The following is a 25,354-nucleotide window of genomic DNA, read 5'->3' on the forward strand; positions in this document are numbered from 1 at the left end:
TGTCCCATCACTTGGCATTTTAATGGTGCCCTCTGGTGTGAGTACATCTCTGCAGACAATTTCTGTCTTTTTTCTCTGCTCCCAACTGTGAGTTGAAGATTGTTGCCCAAGAAAGTCAGGGTTCAGCTGGCAGATCACAGACATGGCTCTGTGCTTACCACCTGCCATGTCTCACAGTTGATGCTGATGGACACTTCCCATGTTTGTTTCTGCCCTCAGGACTCATCTCAGTATGAACAAACTGTTTCTTCTGGGGATTTATTCACCCTGAAGGTCCCATCATTACAAGATGTGCTAGGCAGGTTCGTTTTCCTCAGATCCTAACCTCTCCCCTGCCCTGCTGAGGACATCAGGCTTTGGACTTCAGTGAGAAGGCTAGGGTTGTGGAGTGGGCTGGTTAAGGGCTCTGGAACCAGACAGACTGAGGTTCAGTTGTTGCCTCTGTTGCAGACTATGGGCAGGTTTCCTTGCCTTTAAGTTTCATTTATTTACCTATAACATGGATTTACCCTGCCTACTGTGCAAAATGGGTAAAAAGTTCAGAGGAGACAATGTGCACAAAGGACATGGGACAGTGCCTGGCTAAGGTAGGTGCTTGAAGACTGCCACTGCTGTGGGACCTGAAAACCTCCATGTCCCTCACCCTCTCCTCCTTCATTACTGTATCTTCATACAGTCTTTCTCTGTCCCAGGGAGGATAAGGTACTGTCCAAGGTGTCTTTGATTCAATTTCCTCCCACCCCTTCCCCTGACTCTGGTCCCTCTGGCCTTTTGAGATCTCCACTCTCTCCTCTAGCAACATCTCCTTTGTCTACATAATATGTTCAATTTTATGACTCACTAAAGAAAAAGCCCAGGATTCCCTATTCCAGCCTATTCAATGTATTTCAAGAGTAATCCAGTGAAATAAGGACATAGATCCTCATGCATCATACTGCATAATCTCCCTTGTATGTGAAACCTTAAAAAAAGTCACAAACATAGAAGCAGAGAGTAGAATAGTGATTATGAGGAAGAGGGCAGGGAAGGCAATGGAGAGATGCCATTCCCTGTCTGGAAATTTCTCCTCTCCTAATTAACTTATTCAAATCCTTTGTATTCTTTCAATCTCCTATGAGCTACTTCCTAAAGAAGTTTTCCCTACTGCAGTCCTCATCAGGGCCTGTTATTTTGCAGTGTTAGTTCAGTTCCTTGATCAATGCCCACCTCTCCCAAACTCCATAAACAGTGCTGTCTGTAGCAGCTCTGTCACAGTGCATGGTCAGAGAGGGGATGCATGAATGTAGGATGAACACAGATACCAAGCCTCATCCTAGACCAAACTTCTGTCTTCGATCTCCTGCCCACCCTTGCTTCAGGGGAGAACCCAGGCCAGACTCACTGCAAAGTCTCCAGATGGCAGCTCAGGTGTCTCAGGGTCTCACAAACACTGCACTGCAGAACAACTCAGTGGATTTCCACTTAGGTCCAGCTGCTTCAGGTTTCTACTGACCCTGAAAATGGAGAAGAGAACTTGCCAAGAGGCATTGGTGACTGGAGCCCATGTGGACCTGAGGGGGTGGAGAGAGGGACAGGAGAGATGAGACCCGAATGTGCAGGATCTGAGGTGCCCAGTCCTACTCAATAGAGGGAGGCCCTGTCCCCCCAGGCACCAGGACTCCATGGACAATGCCATTGCCGGGACTGACCAGCTTTTCTACCTGCCCTTCTGCCCCCAACCCCTGGGCCCCTCCTCTATGTGGCTCCTCATTCTACAGCCCTCAGCACAGCATCCTGATGGGCTCATTCTGTGTCTGTTCTTACCTAGTCTGAGTTTCCTCCAGGGCAAGGGAAGACAGTTGCCATCTTTTTTATCTGCAGTGCCCAATATAGGGCTTGGTATAGAGGAGGAGGCTTGGTGATTTAAACAACCGTCCTACCTTTCATGAAGACACATCTGTCTTCATGTGGCACAGAATCCTAGAGTTTCAGGTGCCAGAAAAGAAAGGAGATGGGAGGTGGGAACTAGGCCAGGAGAGGTGCTTTGAGGATGATTTTGTGATGAGATCTTGTGTGTATTAATATACACTGCTATCCACATTGGTTTGCATGGCCCCATCCCCTTTCAGAATAGCAAGACCTCAGAGATGGTTTCTAAGGAAGGGATGGTATAAAAATCAACAAAAATTAGGTCTTTTCTGTCAAAGGAGTTTATGTATAAGTATCATTGTGTAGACACCAGCTAACCTTCCCCAATTGGCTTTGTGAAATGTTGTGTGACCCTGCAAGGTTCTTGAGGTCAGACAAAGAGGTGTTTATTACCAGATGTCCTAATCTCAAACTGTTTGATCTGTTTTTTCTGTAGCATAATCAAACCACTGTCATCTTTTTTTTTTGGGAGCTTCATATTCCTGAAACCATGAGTAATTGCAAAATGTCAACCCCTGTCCCCTGTCTGCAAGGGATCTTCAGAAATCACTCCCTCACTGAGCTGTAAACTATGAGTAAAATGTCAGCCCCCATCTCCTATCTGCAGGGGACCTTGAGAAATCACTTTCTCACTGAGCTGTAAAAATGTCACTGCATCAGAAAACCTTGCTCTTACCCCAAATAACAGCTAGCTGAGGAGTGTTGTGAGCCCAAGGGTCGACCAGTCCTCGTGAGGGACAGAGTCACCTGTCAGAACTATAATCTGGGTGGACTTCCCACCCAGGTGTGTTTTACCTATCAGACCATGGTCTGTGGCTGCACCCTTCTGGAGAAATCAAACTTTTCTTTTTGCCTTGTTGAGTGACTTCTGAATGTTTCTTTGATCATCATTTGAGAACGGCACTTCTAACAATTTGGTACCCAGACAGGGACAAACTTTGTTGTCACAAGGATCACGGAGACGCCCTTCTCAGAGGAGATGTGTCCTGCTGCCTAGTTGCTGTGGCCTCAGAGTGGGGAGATCTGCCATCCCCAGGGCAATGACAACCCAAGGTTGACAGTCACTCAGCAGTGCAGGGAAGGGGACCTTATAGCAAGCACTACAGAGGCCAAGGCAACTCTATTCACAGATCATATTTCCACGGTGGCTGAACATCCTGGAGGTTGTGTGGGTGTGACTGGGACTTGTCTCAGACACAAAGCAAGTGCTGACTCTGGAGAAAAAGAAAGTACTTTGGGTAAAATGCAAGAAATGTCTAGTATTAGGGGCTGAGCTTTTCCTGAGGAAAGAGATGCAACTGAAGTTAAGGGATGGGTAACAAAAATTCAGTCCCCAAGAGGGAGACTCACAAGAGAACAGATGTAAGGTTTTTCTGAGAGTACATTCTAATTTCTTTGTGTGTATCATCTTGTTTACAACACTGGGAAAAATTTAATTTGCTCCTGGAATTCAAGCTCAGCCTATGCATGCTTAAATTGATTTTTTCCTGGCATGCTTAATTTATAAAACTTTTTTTGTGTATGTGCATGTGTAAGCATCTTCAAAATGGTTCTTAAACTGCTGTTATAGGGTTAATGTGATATTTGATGTAACAAAAAAAACCCAGGGTGATTATGTTGAAGATCTCTGTTATAAACTGCTTAAGCTTTTTTACATATGAATATGTAAACATCTTGAGGATGGCTCTTATTGTAGAGTTAATGTAAAAAATTGTTACTTCTGTTCTACTGCTACTTTTAAGAAAACCAGTTTTCAAACTTATTTCAATCAGGTCTTACTAAAATGCAGGCATTCAGGGGTTAACACTCCAGCTCAGATGGGGTGAGGGGGCGTGGGGGAGTTGGGGGAGTGGTTGAGGGGAGGGAAGTCCTGCAGCAGGGATCTTAGAATTTGGGTAATTAAAAAAATGAGCTTAGCCTGTTTCATCATGTCATAGATAAAATCTAGGGTTTAATTCTCTTTTATAATATATAGGTCTATTAACAAATGGGCTTTCCATAAATTGTTTTTTAAACAAAAAATAATTTTAAGGTTGCTTTCTTTCTGTTTTTTTCATACAAATATAATGCTCTAAGTTAAAAGGCTTTATGAGTTATTTTCAACAAGTAACAAAAAATATAAAATACCTTTTTATATTAAGGTATTAAGGATATGGTTTTTTGAAAAATGAAAGGTTAAAGAAAAAATACCTTTGGATAAAAAAAGGATTATATAAAATTTTTTGTCTTCAAAAATTAAAAAGAAGGGTAAGGAAAATACCCCCCAAAAAGTACAGAGTAAGTTATCATAAAAATGTAAAATATATTGCCATAAAAATATGGAGTTTATACATGCTTAGGTAAGTGATTAAGTTGACTAAAATCTAAAAGTTACATTAAAGGTTTTGCAAGGTCAGAATATAATGTACTGTTATGTTGGAGTCAACGTGGCTATTTTTCTGGGATTTACTGTGTGTCTACAATTTGCCTTGAATTCCCTACTCTGGGGGCCACAAGCAGCTTTCTGCAAGCTCAAAAGTGTCACAGACCTCCAGCTAGCCTCTGCAAGGTTTCCTGTGACTGTGACCACAGTCTATAGGGGGTAGAGGAGGTAGAGCTGTACCAGCTCTGTAACTGGCTTGTCTTTCTGACCACCTGTGAACCATCTACTGCAACCCCCCCCCCCCCAGTTACATAAACCACCTGGGGGTCTATAACTCATCTCCTGACTCTGATGGGGGATCAGGGCTTTGAGAAATTATCTCCCCTGAGTCCACTGGCGTAATACAAATTCCTGTTTCCTGCAAAGTGGTCCCAGTGACTTTGCTTCCCTCACCATTTCCCATAACAATTAAACTAAAACTTAATTCTCTAAGCTCATAACAACAAGGCTGTTTAAAAAATATTGTTCTGTTTTTGAAAACATTTACAAAAACCTGTCTTAAAGGGAAGGTTTTGTTTTGTCAAGATAACTGTCAGGGATTTTTGGTGCTACAGGTTGATCCAAAATTTTGTCAAGACAACAAGAGTTTATTAAAATACAGAGAGGCAATAGACAGCTGAGCACAGGGATTGCTGCTGCACTGATGTGAGGATTGGAACAGATTTACTTCTGTAAAGCAAAGTAAAAACAAAGCCAAAGTGCACCCTCCTGATAAGATAAAGCGAAAACTCAAAAAGGAGCACTATACTGGAGGTTTTGAGACCTCAGGGTTTTTTTTATTTTTTATTGGAGTCAACAGAGTGGAGATGTTAGTCCTACTCCTTCCACATGTGTAGAGGGAAGTTTTGGCTTGGGATGCCCAGATTGGACCTATTACTTTAGGGGAGCTCCATTGACTACAGATTGTCGGGATCCTGCTCTATGTCATGAGCCATCTGCTAACAACAATCTGGAACGTGATCCCTTGTCAACATCTGAGCCATGATTCTTGGCCATTAGGTTTCCTAACTCCACACTTAGTCCTTATGAGTATTTACCTGTGTTCTCTGGTGATTTTTGTTAGGGTTTTAACTATTGAGGTAACTGAGTCATAGCTAAATAAAATTTCATTTAAGAGTTAGTTTATGTGAAGTCTTTTAGATGACCTTATGATTGTGATTAAACAACTGTTGTCTTGGGTGATTTGAATGCAATTAGTATCCTCTATGTTTCTGTGACTAGGCTATTTGGGGTCACTGAGACTGCTCCTCCCACTCCCACAACTGATGGGAAATCTAAGGTTTTACTCTAAGAGTAACAAATATCTATCTATATCTATATCTATATCTATATCTATATCTATATCTATATCTATATCTATATCTATATCTATAGCTATATCTGTATCTGTATCTATATCTCCTCTACAGAGATGTGATGCTGCTGCTGGCTCCTGTATATTAAGTATATTTGTGTCTTCCAAGTATATCTAGCCTTCTAAAATACAAAGTTTAGATAAACACTGTAACAAGAAGTTAATGGTACTGATATACTGTTTTGTTAGTTGCTAAATTGTCCATCAGAATATTAACCACAGCTCTTTTAAGTTTTTGTCATTACAGTTCTGATCCTTCTGGGGCATTTACAATCGAGTTCATGGAAAATGACCAGGTTAGGTTTTCGAACATTTGCTTTTGTTAGATTTTGTTTTGTATTGTCCTTGTCTAGAAGCCTACTGCCTAATAGCCACTCCTTCTAAGCCACTTTGTTGCTTAAATTTGGCCAAAAGGGTCTAGTTGGCACTGACTCCCACCTCATCTGCTTGTTACTTTGTTGCAGGGAATTATGGGCTGAGATGGGAATCTCTGAGGCAGATTAGAAAGAAGCAACGTTTATTGTGCCAACACAGACCCAGTGGACTAGTGTCCAAAGGCTGAACCCGAGAACAAAGGGATCTCACCTTATATACCCTTGCAAGCAGGTTACAGAAGCAAAAAGCAAAGCTCAACCCACATGTGGCTGCATGTGATTTCATTGGCTATTTCATTCCCCCAGTGCTATGTGACCTTCATGTTTCAATTCTTTAAGTTTTATCTCTTTGCTTTGCCATCCCCTCCCCTTGTTTCATCAAAACACAGTCTATTTCTTTTCTGCCCCCTCCCTTTCCTACTACAACTTCCCTCACAACATGGGACCAAAGCCAAAAAATCCAGTGAAAAGCAAATCTTCATGACAAGGGACAAAAGTGACCAATTGAGAAAGATCTTCAGTCTACAGCCATACCACCCTGAACGTGTTCAATCTCATCTGATCTTGAAAGCTAAGCAGGGTCGGGCCTGGTTAGTACTTGGATGGGAGAAAGATCTTCAGAGGAGACTGCTCAGAGATAAGCAGTTTGGAGACAAGCAGGGAATACCATTAAAGTTCAAATGGAGTCACGATGCCAGACCCCTCAAAAAATAACCAAAGCTGTGAGGGTTAAGGAAATGGTTCTTATGCATGTGTGCTATTTAGCATTAAAGCCCTTCCAGGCACAAATTCATATTTTTAGCCAGGGCCTTCTACTTAAATAGAGATAAAGTGACTATTTTTACGGGCTCTAGAAATGTCCTTTGATACTTAAACAATAGTGCTTTAAATTTTCTTAAACAATGGGTTTTTCTTGGACATATGTACTCTCCTCATTTAAACTGTTACGAGACAAAGTAACTACTGATAATGAATTGTTGCCATGGTAATTCTGCAGACAAGAGAAACCGCAGTTTGAAACATTGAAAATGTGTGCTCTAGCCAACAGCTCCTGCCGCATGTGCATCAGCACCACTGGACAAGTGGACCCGTCCATACATTCTCAAGCTGCTTGTCAAGTTTGTTTCTTGAAGGTTGGAGACAACCAAGTTCCAGATGGTGATAAAAGCAGAGTCACACACACCAGAGACCTCCTCCTGGCTCCATGGACCCCCTTGACAGACTCCCTCAACATCTCGGAAGAGATCCTGATTGATTGTCCAGGTGCCACTTGAGTCAATGTTCCTTTTTCTGACAGAAGTCAGGATTACTTCTGCAGAGATAGGAATATAAGGGAACAAATGTAAGGGAAAATAAAATGACAAAAATGTCCCTGGGGCTATAAATACAAAGGAACAAATGACAGAAGTAATTTTGTTTTAGATAAAGGAAACAAAAAGACCTACTTAAAAACAAAACATTTAGAAAAACACAAAAAACCAGCTTTGTTTGCAGGTGCTGAGGCACAACAAACTTTTCCCAAATAAACAACAGAAGGAGTCACCAAAATAATGAGCAGTAATTGTAAAATATAGGTAACAATTCTCAAAGACAGGATGAATTAACAAGGCCTTCTTGAAATATCCAGTCTGATAAGGATGGGGACAACTAGAGGGTCCTGCTTGACCAAAAGTTAATCAATACTAGCTAAGTTTGAAGAAAAGAACTGTAAATAAAAGAAAAGAGGGGAATTGTGAGAATCAACTAAAGTTAGGTATTTTCTGTCAAAGGAGTTGATGTATAGATGCCAGCTAACCTCCCTGAATTGCTGCCTTTGAGTTTTGTGAACCATTGCTTGACCCTGCAAGGTTCTTGCAGTCAAAGAGCTGTTTATCACCAGATGCCCTAATCTCAAACTGCTTGACTTATCTTTCTTATATCCTAATCAAATCACCACCATCTTTTTTTTGAGCTTCATATTCCTGAAACCATGAGTAATTGTAAAATGTCAACCCCTGTCCCCTGTCTGCAAGGGATCTTCAGAAATCACTCCCTCACTGAGCTGTAAACTATGAGTAAAATGTCAGCCCCCATCTCCTATCTGCAGGGGACCTTGAGAAATCACTTTCTCACTGAGCTGTAAAAATGTCACTGCATCAGAAAACCTTGCTCTTACCCCAAATAACAGCTAGCTGAGGAGTGTTGTGAGCCCAAGGGTCGACCGGTCCTCGTGAGGGACAGAGTCACCTGTCAGAACTATAATCTGGGTGAACTTCCCACCCAGGTGTGTTTTGCCTATCAGACCATGGTCTGTGGCTGCACCCTTCTGGAGAAATCAAAATTTTCTTTTTGCCTAGCTGAGTCACTCCTGAGTGTTTCATTGATCATTATTTAGGAACTGCACTTTTAATGGCCAAGGTGAAGTTCCTAGGAGAGAGTGATTGCAGCCTGAATGGGAGAGGATGATGGGCTATGTCTGAGAGTGCTAGAGGAGATTCTGCATTGTATGACTTCCTCCTATTTAATGTTTCCTTTTTCACACTACGTTTCTGTCTCATCTGCTTCCAGACTTCAACTACTCACGCTCTATTCCAAGCTGCAGAGTTGTATATATATCCATTGCTAAACATCTGCACTTCAATACCCCAGTCATCCATATGTCTCTACATGTCCCCAATCTTAATTCATCTTTCCTCCATAAGTTGGCAGAGCCATGCAGAATTGAGGAAATGTGACTCTGGAGCCAAATGCCTGCCTGCCTGTGAAGCTCTGTCTCTGTCAGTTGCAAATACAGGTCAGCAGTTGTACCTGAGCTGCAGAGGGTTTGTAAGGATGAAAAGATATTGATGTCTTCCTGAAGTTCTAATGTCATTTTAAGCTGTACCAGCTTCAGAAGTATAAATAGCATATATGCATTAAAAGGTGTTGACTAAATACAAAGTTGCAAATATATTCTTTCAATTTCAGGAAAGTAAATAAATGTGAAAAAAACCAACTAATTAAACTTTTAAAGAATGTCTTTTTTTTTTTTTTGAGGCATGTGTGTAGCATTTATACAAACTGAAAGAATTCAAAAGGCTCAATTATGAGGCATTGCCTCAGCATCTCTGGCTGCCTCCCCTTTTCCTCTTCACAGCTAGTGGCCAGTCTCCATCATTTCTTCCTGGGGTCTTTTGCCTGTGTTCAGCAGCCTCTTCCTGTTCCCTGCCTTGCCTGGCTGACTAAGGGCCTCTCACTTCTCCTCCCTACCAGCAGCAGAAGCCTCTGTCTTTCCCAGGGATTCTCTTCAGGCTCCAAGCTTTCCCTGTCTGGCCTGGTGTTCCTGGCATCTCTTACCCCATCTAGACTCAGACTTGTTCCTGCGCTGGACTCTTCTGAAGGCCCCATGTCAGGCCACTGCCACTTGTAACACCTGCATCCAGGTCCTTTAAGGCCAAGTCGTTTATCACCATGAACAACAAGACACACATAACATGGCCAAGAACAGGGAAATGGTGAAATCAGCCATGGAACTCTGCCCAGGGAATATCATGTAGTCATTTTGAAGAGGAAGATTGCCTTGAAACAGGGCTGTAAAACATGGTAAGCTGCCAATTAAAAGCTGTAAAAGAGGTTACCTCAAACAAGGCCATAATGCATGAGAACTTGCCAATTAAAGCTATGCAAAAAGTTCCTTTGTCTTCACCTGTAAATAAGCTTTCCAAAGCAGGACTCCCCTGCTGTTCTTATCTAAACAATCTTAGGTCTCTAACTCACCACTAGCCCCTAATTGATCGGAGAGCACATTCCTTGTAACTTGATGCCCTAAACTGCCTTTTAAATATCCGGTGAATCCTTTGTTCAGGACTCAGACAAGGTACACATCTGAGCCCGCTGGTGTAAAATAAAATCTGAATTCTCCACGCCTCCAAATGTCGCTTGGTTTCTCATCTGTCAATATTTCTACCACAATTTGAAATGGTGCAGTATCAGACTTTTTCTTTGTTATTGTTGTTTTGAGCTAGGATTTGATATATAGTTCAGGCTGGCCTCAAACTCATTATCCTTTGGCATCTGTCTCCCAAGAACTGGGATATGGGCTTGTGCCACCACACCAGGCTTCAGTCTTCATGATTGTCCTTTCTGGGTGATGGAATTCTGGTGATGTCAATTTTTCATCTTTTGCTTATCTATATATGTTAGAAAATGAAAGAAGCATGGAAGAGGCAGAGAGACAGCTCAAACACCAGCACAGGGTTTATTGTTCAGGCAGGAGCCCTGTGAGGGGGGCAAGAGAGCTAAAGCCTATTGCCATACACAGGCTTGGGCTAGATGTAGGGTCTAGTGGAAATGTACTGGGAAGGTCACAAAGGGATACTGTTGCTGGGCAACCAAGAAAGATAAGTCATAGTTAGGGTACTGTTTGCTCAACTGCCCTTGGCACCCATCCAGGGAGATAAAGGTTAACAATTGTCCTGGGGCTGGGTGGGGAGTTTCTAGTAAGCTACCTACAAGGAGGGAGGGGGTCTGGTCTTAACATGGCTGTCTTCACTGTAAACCCCAACATTCCTGCCTTTTGATAGACAGATAGATGATACATAGGAAAAAGGATGATGAAATTTTATTTAATAACTTTCTGCTGAGGTGGGATGTTGAGGTCTCTTAAAGAGAGGGGTTATCTACAGGATTTTTTTGTTTTTTTGCTATAGTTGATCTGGGTAGTGTCCTGGACAAAAGCCTGGAGCCTTTAGCTGGGGAAGAGCACTGCCCTCAGCTGTCCATTGTTTGTTGTTGGAGGTTGCCAGCACATTCCAAGGTCTCTAGTCCAATCCCGGACTAGTTGACATAAAAGCAACATTTTCCTGTAGAAGTGGATGGTTTTGAGTGGCAACCTGTATGAAGGAATGTAGGCTTTGGGAGATAAGGTGAGACATGTAGTTAAATACACATGGCCAATGGTTATCAGCATGAGAGAAAACCAAGGGATCTTGGGGTCAGACATTGGCTACAGGCCTAGGTAGACAGAAGAACTGGGGGCAGGGGACAAAGGCATGCACAGTAAATGGTCCCAAGCCTGGGTGAGACTTAGTTGGTCACCATTTCAGTTCTGGTTTTGGGAAAGATTCCTGAGTTGTTTATCTGGAGGGTGTTCCATTCTGAGTAGAGTCTGTTATTGGGGGTAGTTTCAGTCCCTTGTCACAGAGATGTCATCAATCAATTCTGTCCTTTCTTGACTCCAAGTTGGCTGTAGGAGAGAATGGCTCAGAGCGAAGGACAATAGACAAAATGGACAGATGCCATGTTTCTCTGTTTTTATTTAATCTATGGGCCCAAGTAGGAAGTCAATGCCTTTTTAATAAAAGCAGTCCAAGTACCTGGGAAACCAGGGAACTAGGGTCTTTTGGCCAGTGACAAACACAAGAGAAAGAGACAGATAATTGACAGCTAAATCAAAGTACTTTTTATTTAAGTTTAAAACTAGAAACACTTTTATAAAATAGAATACAGAGTAAGGAAAAGACAACTCCCAGTTAAACAGACTGCCCAGAGAAAATAACTCCATGAGCATGGAGTACTAAAAAGATAAGTTTGGAGCCAGCAAATATAGTTTGTCTTTACTTAAATAAAAGATCTTGGCCTAAAATATAAATTTGCCTTCTGTCAGAGGTTCCTGCAAGGGCTTGGATGTTTAGTAGCCCTGTGTAAGATCACTTCTTTAAAACCTTTTGGCTTTAGTAAATTTTGTGAGGTTTGGCACAGGTGAGTCCATCTGGATTGTGACAGCTTTTTCCCTCTTGTCTTCAAGCTGTCTCCGAAGAGTCTCCTCTGAAGATTTTGTCAATTAACTATTCTAGTTAATGAAAGTCCTTGGTGCCAGAATAGCTTTTCTGGATGTTTTTGATGTTATAGGGGAAGGGCCAGGCAGGTCAGGTGAGAATCAGTGCCAATTAAGACCCATTTGGCCAAATTATAAGCAACAAAAGAGGTTTACAAGAAGTGGGCTTAGCTGGCATCCATTTTTAGTTCTGTCTGGACTATCGATGATGTCCTGATAACTTAAAAATGCTGCAGAATGCTAACAGACAACAGTTAAAAGTTTTCCAAAAAGCCAGCAAAAGCAAATATTTAGAAGGCTGACTTAATTGAAAAATAGTACTTGTTAGAAACAAATCATTTTTAGGGGTTTGATTGTAAATGCTCCAAAGAAGAACTCAGACTGCTAATGACAAGACTTAGAAGAGCCAGGGTTAAAATACTGAAAAGTAGTTTAGGAATTGTCAGAACATCTATTATTTTTATTGTAGACAGTTTTGACTGACAGCATTAAAGAGGCAACACTAAGTGCCCCTTGTTACAATTAGGAACACAAGAACACAATATACCTGATTGGTGAGGTTTTTTTTCTTTTTGTTTTTAGAGTAAAATTTAGAATTTTGGCTAGTAAGATAATAGGTACACAGCACTGACAAAAGTTAAGACTTTAGGTCTCTTACAAGTTAGGGGAGAGTGCCTGTAATTTTAAATAGTCTTATTTTTAATGTACAAGTATATTTTATGTATACATTACCACTTATTTGGCTAAACAGATATAGGCCAAGTTTTAAGTAGCTGGATTGCCCAAATGGCAGGTTGTTTCTGAATGTTACTGATTAGAAACAGAACCGTCAAAAGTTTCATTAACCATTTTATATGTCAAAGGTTTAGATGGAATGCTTTGGATAAAAGAGAGCTTTAGCTGGTCATTTTACATATATTAAGCTGACACACTTTTAACTCTGAATATTTGCACAATATTTAGGTAAAGTCTAGACACATAGCTCTACATGCTTTTAGTCACAAATCTATAGTGTACCAATTGTGCCAGAATTACTCAAAACAACAGTTGTTCTATCACACAGATATAAGGTGGTCATTTTAGAGACTTTTACATGAACAGATACTTAAATGAACTCTGATTTAGTTAAGGTTAGTTTTTTAAGCATTTAAAAGTTTGACAAGATCAACAGAAAATGCAAGTAATTATTTTGATAAATCTTTCTTTATGATGGATTTTTTTTTTTTACAGATCTTACTTAGAGCAGAACAATGTTAAAATAGGCTTGTTATTTTATAGACATAGAGCATCAGGTTCTAGTTTAACATGACCCTACAAAATCTTTTAGGTAACTCTTAGGTTTTAGTCAACTTTAACTTTATCACATACCAAAGCTTTTATTTTACGTTTTTAAGACTTACTCAGAACCTTTATACAACATTTTGAATCTTTGATGGTTTGTCCATACCCCTCTTTTCCATATTTGGAACAATCTTTAGGACAAACCTTTTTAATAAAATCCTTTTTTTAAATTTAATAGCACTTTTTATTTTCTTTAACTTTTTCTCAAAAAAATTCCTACTAACTTTTTATATCCTTTATAGACCCATGAAGAAAGGTAACCTTAAACTGTTTTTATATAATAAGTAACTTATAAAGATACCATTTGTTAACAGATCTAATTATAAAAGAATTGAATGTAAATTACACTTACACAGAATGAAACAGATTAAGTTTACTGTCCATAAAATAATGTCTGTATTCTAGTTAGACCTGATTGGCATAAAATGTTAAAAAACTAGTTTGTCTTAAAAGTAGCAGGAGAAGAGGTGGGGAGGGAAGAGAACAGAAGCCTTTTATTTTTTATATTAACTTTGTAATAAGAATCATCTTAAAGATGTTTAAATACATGCATATGTAAAAAAGTTTTGGATTAGGCATGCCATAAAAGTCAGTTTAAGCATGCATACATTCAAGAGCTCAAGAACGTGTAAGAATTAACTGAGTGGCCATAATTACATTAATCAGTTATTTTTAAAATTTTTAGAGCGGATCGAGGTGTGTCCCAATCTGTTCTTGTCTCATTTTGGGCGGCTAAGAGCTGAAGTAAGAGTCAATTTTAGGAAAGTGTTTTAAGTCAGTCTCAGTTTTTAATAAGACTGTTGTCATAGCTATTAGATTTTTGCCTCTAATAAGTTAATCATACAATCGACATGCACAAAGTTTACACAATGACACACAAACAATTACATCAGTTGTAAGTGTACTCTTAGATATTGAAGGCTTTAGATTTACCTCTAGAGGGTGTTTTTAAAAAATAATCTCTAATAATAGTTTACCTTGGGCCTCAGTAGCTTTGCTATTATCCAAATCTTTAAAGTAAATTGAGGGAACTTAGTTTTGGTGTTGTGTTGCATCCTAAAATACCTTATTGAATCCATAGTAGAACTCAGAAAGGCTGTCCTTTTTTCTTTTAGCTAATGTTATAACCTGGGAAATTGAAAATTTAATTTTAAATACATGGGGCATTTTAGACAGAGAACTGAAATTTTGTCTTTGGTTCCTTTAGCCTGTGCTTACATGAGACCGAGGGCATGGGTCCATAATTCCAACTGTCATGTGCCTTGGCCAGCCCAGGGTCACCACCTGCAGTGACCTGGATAAGACCTGATCCCCCTCCCATCCTTGACATGTCTGCAATGGGAAAACAACCCACCTCAAAAGCAAGACTGAAATACTGAAATGAGAAAACTGTTAGTAGAGTGTTTAGGCAGACTTAGAAATTAGCATGAAGTGAAAAAAACAATCCAGGAGGTTGAGATAGAAAAGTATCTCAAATCCTCAGCCATATGTCATTTAGATTTTTAATTGATTTTGTGTTTGTAGTCCTGGGATCGTGTGAGTCACTCAAGAGGCTAAGAAAATTGACAATGTAATTTGAGTAAGACTTTTCTCTCTTTTTGTTTTCCTTGTCTGTCTCTGTCTCTGCTGTCCTCACTTGGATGGCCAGTCCAGGAGAGGAGACAGGAGCAGGCTATGGAGTAGAAGGGGTGAAAGAAACCTCCATGATGGCTGAGACAGATTCAGAGAGAAGAGTTTTCAAATTAAAGCTTTTTTATATATTGTGAGATGAGGGAAGAGGAAAGGATGACATAGAGTTGGGTACAGTCAGAGGAGGAGGGGTTTTTAATGGAAGACAGAGGAACTCCAGGGGGATTTTTGTTTAGGAGGCAAATATGATCAGGCAAACAAGATTGACAGAGGGAGAGTCTAGAGGGGAGAAAAACAAAGCTAGATATAGGGGTACCCCACACCGTGTCCCATAGCATCGGAAAAAGTTTTTGAGATCATGCTGAATTTGGAAATTGAAAGTATCCTGTTTTTGTCAATAGTTATTATTGTCCAATTTATATTGGTGTCAGACTGTGTTACAGTAGAAACTCAGTTTAGGTTTAAGATTCCTGTGAGACCCAGGTCCTGGAGGTTTTGGAGGGGACATCCCAGTGGACTGTCCCTAAGGGATTTCTGGTCCATTTTTGTGGAAAATGGTGGTGAGTAATCCCCGCAGTGGTCCTACCCGGTAGGACAGACATGTCATAGGGCAGGAATGTCTTTACTACCTACTGATAATCTATGATATGCCTCTGAGAAAGTGTACCTGTATATTTTCTAGGCATCCCCAGAAAATAACAGGTGAGCCCACCCAGTTGGTGGATGGAGAAAGTCTCTTGCTTGGTTGGTGCTTCTGTGGTTCACAGTAGGACATTCACAATAGGACTAGAGAGAAACCCAGAGGAAGGGGAAAACTCACCAAATTGAAGACCAGTGTTGGATGGAGGGTCCAGCGATGGGGAGTGGTCCCTGATGGAGTTGTCAAAGAAAGGAAAGAAAGGAAAGGGTGGGAGATATAGAGCAGTGAAAAGGGAGGGAGAAGCAGCAGAGAATGGGGGAGAAAGACTCTAACCTCCATTTAGGGCCCAAGAGTGAAACTGGGAAGAGCTGCTGCTGTCCATCGCTTTTCAGGTTGTGACAGCAGAGAGCTGGAGTCAAACCTCTATGCCCCAGCAGTCTGAACAAAGGTAGGGGTTGGAATTTGAGGTATAAGAAAGCCTGGAGATAGGGAGCCTCTTGCTGTTTCTCATGATAAAGTTGTTAAGGTCTCGGAGGACATTGGGATTAAAAGTTTTAAATTTTTGTAGAAAAACAGATGAGGTTTTTGGTTTTAGATTGCCCTTTAGGCCCAGTTTAGTAAGGCTGTGTAAAAGATACCACAGGGGTGAGTCAGAGGGAATTTTAGAGTGGGTATTGCCTTTGGCCAAGGTTAAGAAGTTTTTTCTAGGGAGAAAACTTGCAAAACTGGAAAAATGAACCTGGGGCCATAGGTGTTTCTAACCTACATAGCCAGGGGCCAGACTCACCAGGGACCAAATGGCCGGAGAGTGAGAGGGATGGGGAGAGATAGGGACACCAAAGGCGAGAATGGCTGGCAACCAAGTCGCCATGGAGAGCCAGATGGAGAAGCCAGGGCTTACGCCCATCCCTGCAGAAATTGGAGCTGGTGTTGAGTGTGTGGAGTGGAATTGGTGAAGGGCCCTTACAGGAGGTCACCGAGGAGTGGGAAGTGTGGCGGTGTTAGAGTCATACAGAGAGAAGTGAGGAGGGCAAGGAGGGGGAGATTAGGTGAGAGTCAGGTGGTTTGGGAGGAAGGGTATTCTTCCCTGCTTGAAACTCTCTCCCAGCTTCAGCACCAATGAAAGAAAAATGAAGAAATGAGAGAGAGAGAGAGAGAGAGAGAGAGAGAGAGAGAGAGACTGAGAAAGAATCTGCGACCTCTAAAGTAGCAGGTCCTCCTATTTTACACTTCCTGCCATAGCTTGAATGGCAAGTATGTGCCACCAGGTGCAGCTTTTTCTATTGATATGGGATCTTGTCAGCTTTTTGCCTGGGCAGGCCTTGAACCTCGATATACCTCATCTTAGCCTCCCAAGTAGCGAGGTTTATAGGCATGAGCTACTGTGCTCAGGTCTAGGATGGTCTTGAATTCCTGACCTCAAGTGTTCTGCCTCATTACACCCTACAATGAGATTATAGGTGTAATCCACACCTAGCTGGAATATAGGTTTCATCACAAGAAAAAACTTAAAAACTCTAAAAATAGAAGACTCAAGCCATTTCCACCTCTGAAAAGCTCTCTTTTTATGGTCCACTTCTGTGATCACTCCCTTCCTCAGGCTGCTGTGGTACCTTGGTTGTATCTCTACTATTGCAGGTGTCACACTGGATTGCAATTCCTGGGTGGATGTCTGTCTTTCTCTCCTTAGTGTAGGGATTGTGTTTTTCAATTTGGGATTGGCAGGACCTGGCATAACTCAGGGCTCAGTGAACATTTATGGAGTGAATCATCTAAGGGAGAGAGAGACACTGATACTGAGTGGTCAGTGCTGCCACAGGGGCAGGGAGCCTGAGAGGGGGGCTCTCATGATGGTGGGTGCAGGGTGGTTAAGAGAGCTACTCATTTTTGCTCAGAGATGTTTCAGGGTGAGAGCCTGGGGCAATAGTGGCATCATTGACTGGTACAAGGAAGTCAGTTCTGCAGGGAAATATAGAGGACTTTCTCTCAGACACACACATTCTGAAGTGATGGGGGAAGATGTTAGGGCCAAGGTCATTGTCATGGGGTAGGGGTGCCTGAAGCAGCTGAGTGAACAATTTCTCAGAAGGAAAGCAAATCAAGAGAGAGGTGCAGAGGTAGATGAGCTGTATAGACTTTGGGACAGGTGGGCCAATGTGAAGGTCAGTATGAAGGTGGGAAAGTGTCCAGCAGAGAAGATGGGTGGTGGTCTCAGAGGTAGGAGGGGAGGCAGCCTACAAGGTAGGGCCTGTCCACAATCAGGCATGCAAAAGATCTCAAGTGGGTAGAGGATGGTGGTCAGGTTGGGCAATTAGAAGTCACTGGTGAGCTCCATCCTGTAGCCCCTGGACCAGGCTGAGAGTGTCCCCAGTGCTCAGATCATGTGGCTCTGTGGGACCCACAGAGGAGATGGAGTTAGGGGAGGATTGGATACTCACAGAACTATCCCAGGGGTAGCAGCTTGTCCCTGCTGTCCACCCTCATTCAGTTGAAGCTTTTTCACATGGCTGCAGAATTTAATGCAGAAAGTGACCACCGGGAGCCCCATGTCTGTCCACATACACAATCTTATTCCTTGGAAATGCACCATAGCCTGGGCTAGGAGCTCCTCATCCAGAGTCCCATACACACAGTAGAGAAAATCCAGAGAATATGGCAGCAGGAGCAAGGCTTTCACCTTGCCCAGTGTACCAGCTTCACTTCCTCTCTGGAGGGAGCTGGCAGGCGAGATGTTCTCCATCTCTCTTGTCCCCTGTTCACTTAAAAGTCCAAACGGGAAGCACATGGTTGGTGTCCAAAGCAGGCTATGCTTTTTGACCATTTTTAGAAACTTTTCCTTATCTCTGAGGCAGTTAGGATGTTCATTTCTCTCTTATTCATCTCCCAAGGCACAGGACATAGCTGCAAAGAACTCCTGGAGACACAGGTGAACAAAGCTGATACTCAGAGAGAGCTGGGGTGCTTTTGAAAAATGCCCATCTTCAGAAATTGGCCACAATAGACCAATCTAACCTGTGCTTCTTGAGGTCATCTTCACTAAACAGGATCTTTCTTTGCCAGGTGCCTTCAGCAGCCAGAAAGCAGACCCTCCTGAGCTGGATGAGCTTGGGCAAAGTAGTACAGATAGAGGGCCATGGTGGTCTGGAAGGTCAGTGGGAGCTCTTGCCCCTGCTCCATCTGCTGCTTCAGACAAGTGCAGACCAGCCAGGACACCTAGGGCACGAGATCCAGGGTCAGGAGTGCTGGGTTTGATTCAACCAAGCTAAAGGCTCTACTTGCTTGGCCTTCCTCTGGGAAATATTTGTAGAAATATTCCTTCTTGCTGGACTCAGAGAAGCCCAGGACTTCCACCCAATGTGACTTCTTCAAGGAAAGAATGAGTTCCCCTGAGCTGTGGTTTTGGCTATGATCAGGAAGGAAGCTTCAGGAAGCATGGATTTCCAAAGTAAACTTCCCAGCAGCTTGTGTACTGGCTGAGGCTGGCTTGAGTGCAGAAAAAGATTGGAGCAGTCTCCATCTTAAATGGGTTCCAGCAGAACCTATTTTAACTCATCCACACCATCCAGTACGAAGAGCAGATTCTCTGGCCTAGACAGGATCTGTCGAATGGGAGGTTCAGAGGCTGCCCAGTGTTTTGTGATGAGTTCAGCCAGACTCAGCAACCCACACTGTGCCAGCTCCATGCAGCTGAAGTAGAAGACATGTTGGAAGTGGTCCCTGTACAGCTGGCCTCCCTTCCAGGCTCCCCTCACCTGCCTGGCCAATGTTGACTTCCCAATTCCAGCAGTCCCATGTAGAACGACTATCCGAGGTTCTTCCTGGGTACCAGGGCTTGGGTCAAACATGTCTGAGATCTCAGTCAGGTGTCCTTGCTCCTGCACTTCATCCTGATGCCAGCTTTCCAAGATCTGGGGCTCCCGGCCTCTGTGGTGAGGTTTTTCTAGAAGTAGTAGCTGTGTGAATTTTTGGTGCAAACACTCATTTTCCAGGACTGTGTGGGACAGGGCTTCTCTCTCCCCTGGTTGTGGTATCTTCCTCTAAATAATGGAGGGAAGATGGAATAAGAAGGTATAGAATAGCGTTCATTCATTCATTTTAAAACTGAATAAATTTAAGCACCAATCCAAGCCGTATGCTGCACTTGATACAGCAATGGGGTGGAATAGAGGGAATGCCAGGAAAGAAATGTCTAGTCACTGATCATTGTCTTTTGGACATACTTTTTTCTCTACATAATGTTTAATAAAAACATTAGGTTATGAATACAATATAGAAAACGAGATGTTCTTATTTACCAAGAAAAAAAGGAAGAACTGGTAAGTCATGTATCTACTTGTAAAAATATGACTTTCTTAACTTTTAAAGGATATGTTATTCATTAGTCTTAGGAACCAAAAAATTGGTTCAGCTCCAAATAAAAGTCATAAATATTTTATCTTCTATAATTATTATGTTTACATTTTACTTTTTCCAGTTATGATATCTATAACAAACACTTTCAAAAGCATCAATTAACCCCAATACATAAAAACTTCCATCAAATTTTCTAATAAATTAGCATTTATCTTTAGCATATTACTAATATGAAATATTTATTCACTTAAGCAATGAAACCATCTCTAACTGACAGTGAATTACCATTCACACTAAAAACTTACATTAAGCCTTAAACTGGATTACTTTTCCTTAATATTTATTCCAGTTGCACTATTTATAACATAGTCAGTCATGGAATTTTGCATATGATATATGCACTCAGACCCAAATATTAACTGATTTTTAAGGTATCTACTATTTTTCCTTATTACAATATTAGTTTTAGTGACTGCAAACAATCTGTTCCAACTCTTTATTGGATGGGAGGGAGTAGGCATCATATCTTCCTACTTCCTACTCACTAGATGATGATATGGATTGATAGATGCTAATACAGCAGCTCTGCAAGCAATCTTATATAATCGAATTAGAGACATTGGATCTGTCAGACATACATTCCGAACTCTGTGTTCATTGGTTTCTATCACTGTGAGTAATATTTAAGAGAAACAAAAGCAGGAAAGGTTTTACCTTATTGTTTCAGTCCAAGTTTAGCTAGTTGTATGGTTTTCAGATTAAAGTGATGCAGAATTTCATGGCAGTGAGAAAGCATGGCAGACAAGGCTGCTCCCCTCATGGCAGCCAGGAAGCAGTAAAGCACTGGAAGGACAAGACATACCCTTCAAAGACATGGCTCCAGCCATCTACCTCCTCTAACCAGGCCCCACCTTCTACTTTCTACCACACCCAAAAATGCTATTAAGTTATGAATTCTCAATGGATGAATTCATTGTTTAGGTCAGAACCTCTATGATCTAATTACTCTCACGATCCAATCGCTGCCCGGTGATTGGATCATTCAGCTGGACTACAAGCCTTCAACACATGAGCCTTTTGGGGGACACTTCACATCTAAACCATAACAAATTTTCACAGTTCTGTTATTGATAATCTCATTTTTAAAGTATGTAAAGGTAGATAAACAATTTTCTTTACTTTGTAGCTGGTCTGAAACATCTTGATAAGAGTACAGTGTGCATTAGGTAGGAAGACTTTGATAAACCATTGTGGCTGAGCACCCTCTCTCAAGTAACAATGAACAGTTACTCTGCTGCATTCTAGGGAGCACAGTATCTTAACTGGCAGGCATACTTTTGCTAGTCTCTGAAACTTGGGCCATGCAAGTTGTGGGAAGTTGCTGTGACACAGAGAATAGCTGGTGAAGTTGGGTACTGACTGATTAAGGGCAAGAGAGAGAATGCTGGTGGGAGTATAAGGGAGATGTGAGCAACTTAACATCTACAATATCTTCAGTAGAGTCTTCACTCAGACCTTTGTGCAAGTGGATATTTTATGTGGAGCTTGAAGAAGTTCAAATTCTGCATTGTGGATTGCAGTTGGCATGCAGAGTGAAAACTCAGTAAGATGAACGCTTGGATGAGAAAATGAGATGCAGATTGGGGTGGAGAGACTTGTTCCACATCACACAGCAATGGATGAGGTCAGCGTAAACCTGAGGGCAGTGGAGTGTGAGCCAGTAGCCACCATAGCTACAGGTGGGTTGGGCAAGAGTGGGCATAGAAGGAAGGGAAAAGGGAAAGAAAGGTAGGTGTAACTTTGACAAAACAATGGTATGTTAGAGGAGGAAATCAGTGCTACAGGCATGGATTATTCTAGATTCTAGTCCTGGTGCTGCCCCTAAAGTGCTGTGAGCTTCGGCACCTGAGCTGTTCTTTCTAGCTCTTCTGCACTGAGAAAATGGTGGCCACACTAATGCTGCTATGGGAAGAGGAAGTGGCAAGGGGGTAGTTGAGGTTTGTAGTCTGGGTGATTGAGACTAAAATGACAGAAGACTGAACAGAGAACTGGCTGGGCTGAGAGATGGGCCTAACTTCTTCTTGGGGGGGGGGGTCCATCTGGCAAATAGAACCTTCCTTGGAACTTCTGAACCACCCTGACACAGAGATCTTCAAGCACCCAAGATGATAAATAAGCTCTGCCTGGGCACGAGCCCAGTAAGACTCACTGCCTGATCCACATGGGTCTCGGTCTCCCTAACTGTTATTTGAGGGCGAAGAGAAGTCTCAGCACTGGAAGATCCACAAAAGATAATTTCCAGCCCTATTATTCTCACAATCTCATGTTGGCTCCTCTGTCCTTCCTCCCAGGTCTCTATGCAAGTACATGCACACCTGTGGAGACCTGCCAGCAGATTGACAGTCCCACCCGGGGCTCCCAATGTCAAAAGCCTCAGTTTTCTTTTTTTTTTCTTTTATTATTCATTTGTGCATACAAGGCTTGGTTCATTTCTCCCCCCTGCCCCCACCCCCTCCCTTACCACCCACTCCGCCCCCTCCCTCTTCCCCCCGCCCCCTCAATACCCAGCAGAAACTATTTTGCCCTTATTTCTAATTTTGTTGTAGAGAGAGTATAAGCAATAACAGGAAGGAACAAGGGTTTTTGCTGGTTGAGATAAGGATAGCTATACAGGGCATTGACTCACATTGATTTCCTGTGTGTGGATGTTACCTTCTAGGTTAATTCTTTTTGATCTAACCTTTTCTCTAGTACTTGTTCCCCTTTTCCTATTGGCCTCAGTTGCTTTTAAGGTATCTGCTTTAGTTTCTCTGCATTAAGGGCAACAAATGCTAGCTAGTTTTTTAGGTGTCTTACCTATCCTCACCCCTCCCTTGTGTGCTCTTGCTTTTATCATGTGCTCACAGTCTAATCCCATTGTTGTGTTTGCCCTTGATCTAATGTCCACATATGAGGGAGAACATACGATTTTTGGTCCTTTGGGCCAGGCTAACCTCACTCAGAATGGTGTTCTCCAATTCCATCTATTTACCAGCGAATGATAACATTTCGTACTTCTTCATGGCTGCATAAAATTCCATTGTGTATAAATACCACATTTTCTTAATCCATTCATCAGTGGTGGGGCATCTTGGCTGTTTCCATAATTTGGCTATTGTGAATAGTGTCGCAATAAACATGGGTGTGCAGGTGCCTCTGGAGTAACCTGTGTCACAGTCTTTTGGATATATCCCCAAGAGTGGTATTGCTGGATCAAATGGAAGATCAATGTCTAGCTTTTTAAGTAGCCTCCAAATTTTTTTCCAGAGTGGTTGTACTAGTTTACATTCCCACCAACAGTGTAAGAGGGTTCCTTTTTCCCCGCATCCTCACCAACACCTGTTGTTGGTGGTGTTGCTGATGATGGCTATTCTAACAGGGGTGAGGTGGAATCTTAGCGTGGTTTTAATTTGCATTTCCTTTATTGCTAGAGATGGTGAGCATTTTTTCATGTGTTTTTTGGCCATTTGAATTTCTTCTTTTGAGAAAGTTCTGTTTAGTTCACTTGCCCATTTCTTTATTGGTTCATTAGTTTTGGGAGAATTTAGTTTTTTAAGTTCCCTATATATTCTGGTTATCAGTCCTTTGTCTGACATATAGTTAAGCCTCAGTTTTCTAACATACTAGACATATCAGGTAGCCTCATCAAAATTCTTATGAGTTCTGGGGGGCTGTCCCAGGGACTCAGTGCTCTGTGAGCTCAGCACTGCTGTGGAGGGGGACAACTGGGGGACTCCATTTTTGGTGTGCTTGGGGAACCAATGAATGAGAGAGAATGGGTTAAGGAAGGAGACAGAGAGGTTGAGGTCTTCTAGAGGGACAGAAGCAGAAGCCAGGGATTCTTCATATTGCTCAGGTCCCCTGTCTATGTAGAGAGCTGTCAAGAAAATATCTAAGAACCCACTGCAACCTTCACACCCTCCTCAGGCTCATCAGAAAAATCATGCTCTCAGCTTCATTGGGAAACAGCCCTGATCTGGGGTCCAGAAAATTTATGTCACTCTCCTAGCTCTGCTCTACTTCTCTCCCATATGAACTTTTGTTTTCCAGGGCTGTGAATAGTAGTAGGAGCAGCAGAAGTAGCAGCAATAGCAAGAGCTTATATTTATTTTATTGAGCATTGGACTCTGGTAAAGGTTTAACATGGGCTATGTCTTTTAACACTCACAATCCCAAGCAGGCAAGCACTTACTCTTATATTTTACAGATGGAGTAGACAGCGAGTGATGAAGTGATTTTCTAACGGTGGTGGTACCAAGACTGCGGCCTGCCATTGCCCAGCTTTCAAGCCTGTGTTCATAATTTCAGTGCCAAGAAAGTGCTCCTTTTTTGGATCTGGACTTGAACCCATGTCTTCCCCTTTCAGTGTCTTCTGAATCCCACCCTCTCCCCTCTGCAACACCCTCCCAGGTGCTGTGGGGGATCACTTGGGGACTTGGGAATGCACTTGAGTAGAGGAGGGTGGGTGACTTGGATCTACTGGACATCTTCCAGCTCCAGCCTAAACCGGGTCCTGGGCCTCCTTTGATAGGGCAATCCAAGTCACTAACTGAGGAGGACCCGGTGAAGGGACTCAATGGTGGCAGTAGGGTCCTAATGGGGTGGATTGGGTGCCTTTGTCTACTCACTCAGCATCAAAGTTTCTTCTTCCTTGGGCCCGAATGCACTGCAGTCTCAGGTCCATCTGCTCCAAGGTCTAGAGGGTCAGGTCCTAGGCCAGTTGATCCCCATACTGAGCCACCAGGCATGAGGCCACCTTCATGCTATTTGCCATCTCTGGCTGAACTGATTTGGTACCAGAAAAGCTCTTGGAGAGTGTTTTGTTTGGTAGCTGAAGCTGGAACTCTATCAACTCCTCCTCCTTCAGTAGCCCCAAGTAATAGGCCAGCTGATGCTGGGATCTGTTGGCCATCTTTACCTGATAAACAACTCCTACTCAGCATTTAGAACCCATTTTTGTAAACCCTGGGCATTTGCTAATATATGAGTTGGGAGGAGGGAGGAGAAGGGGAGTGGTAGGAAAAGCCATGGGAGGGAGGAACCCTGAGGAGACTGGGAGACACAGGAAGAGGTCAAATCATGTTGGGGTGCTGTGAAAGGCCCAGGTCTAGTCAGCAAGGGTGATAGTGAGATTGGAATGGGAGAATAAGGAGGTGGCAGGACAGAGGGATGGGAGCATGAAAGGATGAGAGGATAAAGAATTGGGAGGAAGAAGGGATGTGAGGGTAGGGGAATGGGAGAATGGAAGTTTCAGAGGATGGGGATGGGAGGATGCGGGGATGGGAGGATGAAGGGATGGGAAGCTGGGGTATAGGAGTTTGAGGTGGGAGAATGAAGTGATGGGAAGCTGGAGGGATGGAAGACTGCAGGGATGAGAGGTTGAGACATAGGAGGCTGAGAGGACAGTGTGAATGGCACTCACTCTTTTGTGTTACTCAGATTCTTTCTAATCCCTTCTAATTCTTTCTGGGACCCAGATTCCTGGGATCTGAGCTCCTGG

The 25,354-nt window shown here is 42.4% G+C and overlaps 1 pseudogene; it reads right to left on the minus strand.

The window, feature by feature from the left end:
• The window catches only part of LOC141413633 (NACHT, LRR and PYD domains-containing protein 1-like), a 125,402-nt pseudogene extending 100,636 nt beyond the window's left edge, over positions 1–24,766 (minus strand).
• Positions 24,767–25,354: the final 588 nt, after the last annotated feature.

The sequence above is a fragment of the Castor canadensis genome, chromosome 11 (genome assembly GCF_047511655.1).
Source record: "Castor canadensis chromosome 11, mCasCan1.hap1v2, whole genome shotgun sequence".
Classification (NCBI taxonomy): Eukaryota; Metazoa; Chordata; class Mammalia; order Rodentia; family Castoridae; genus Castor; species Castor canadensis.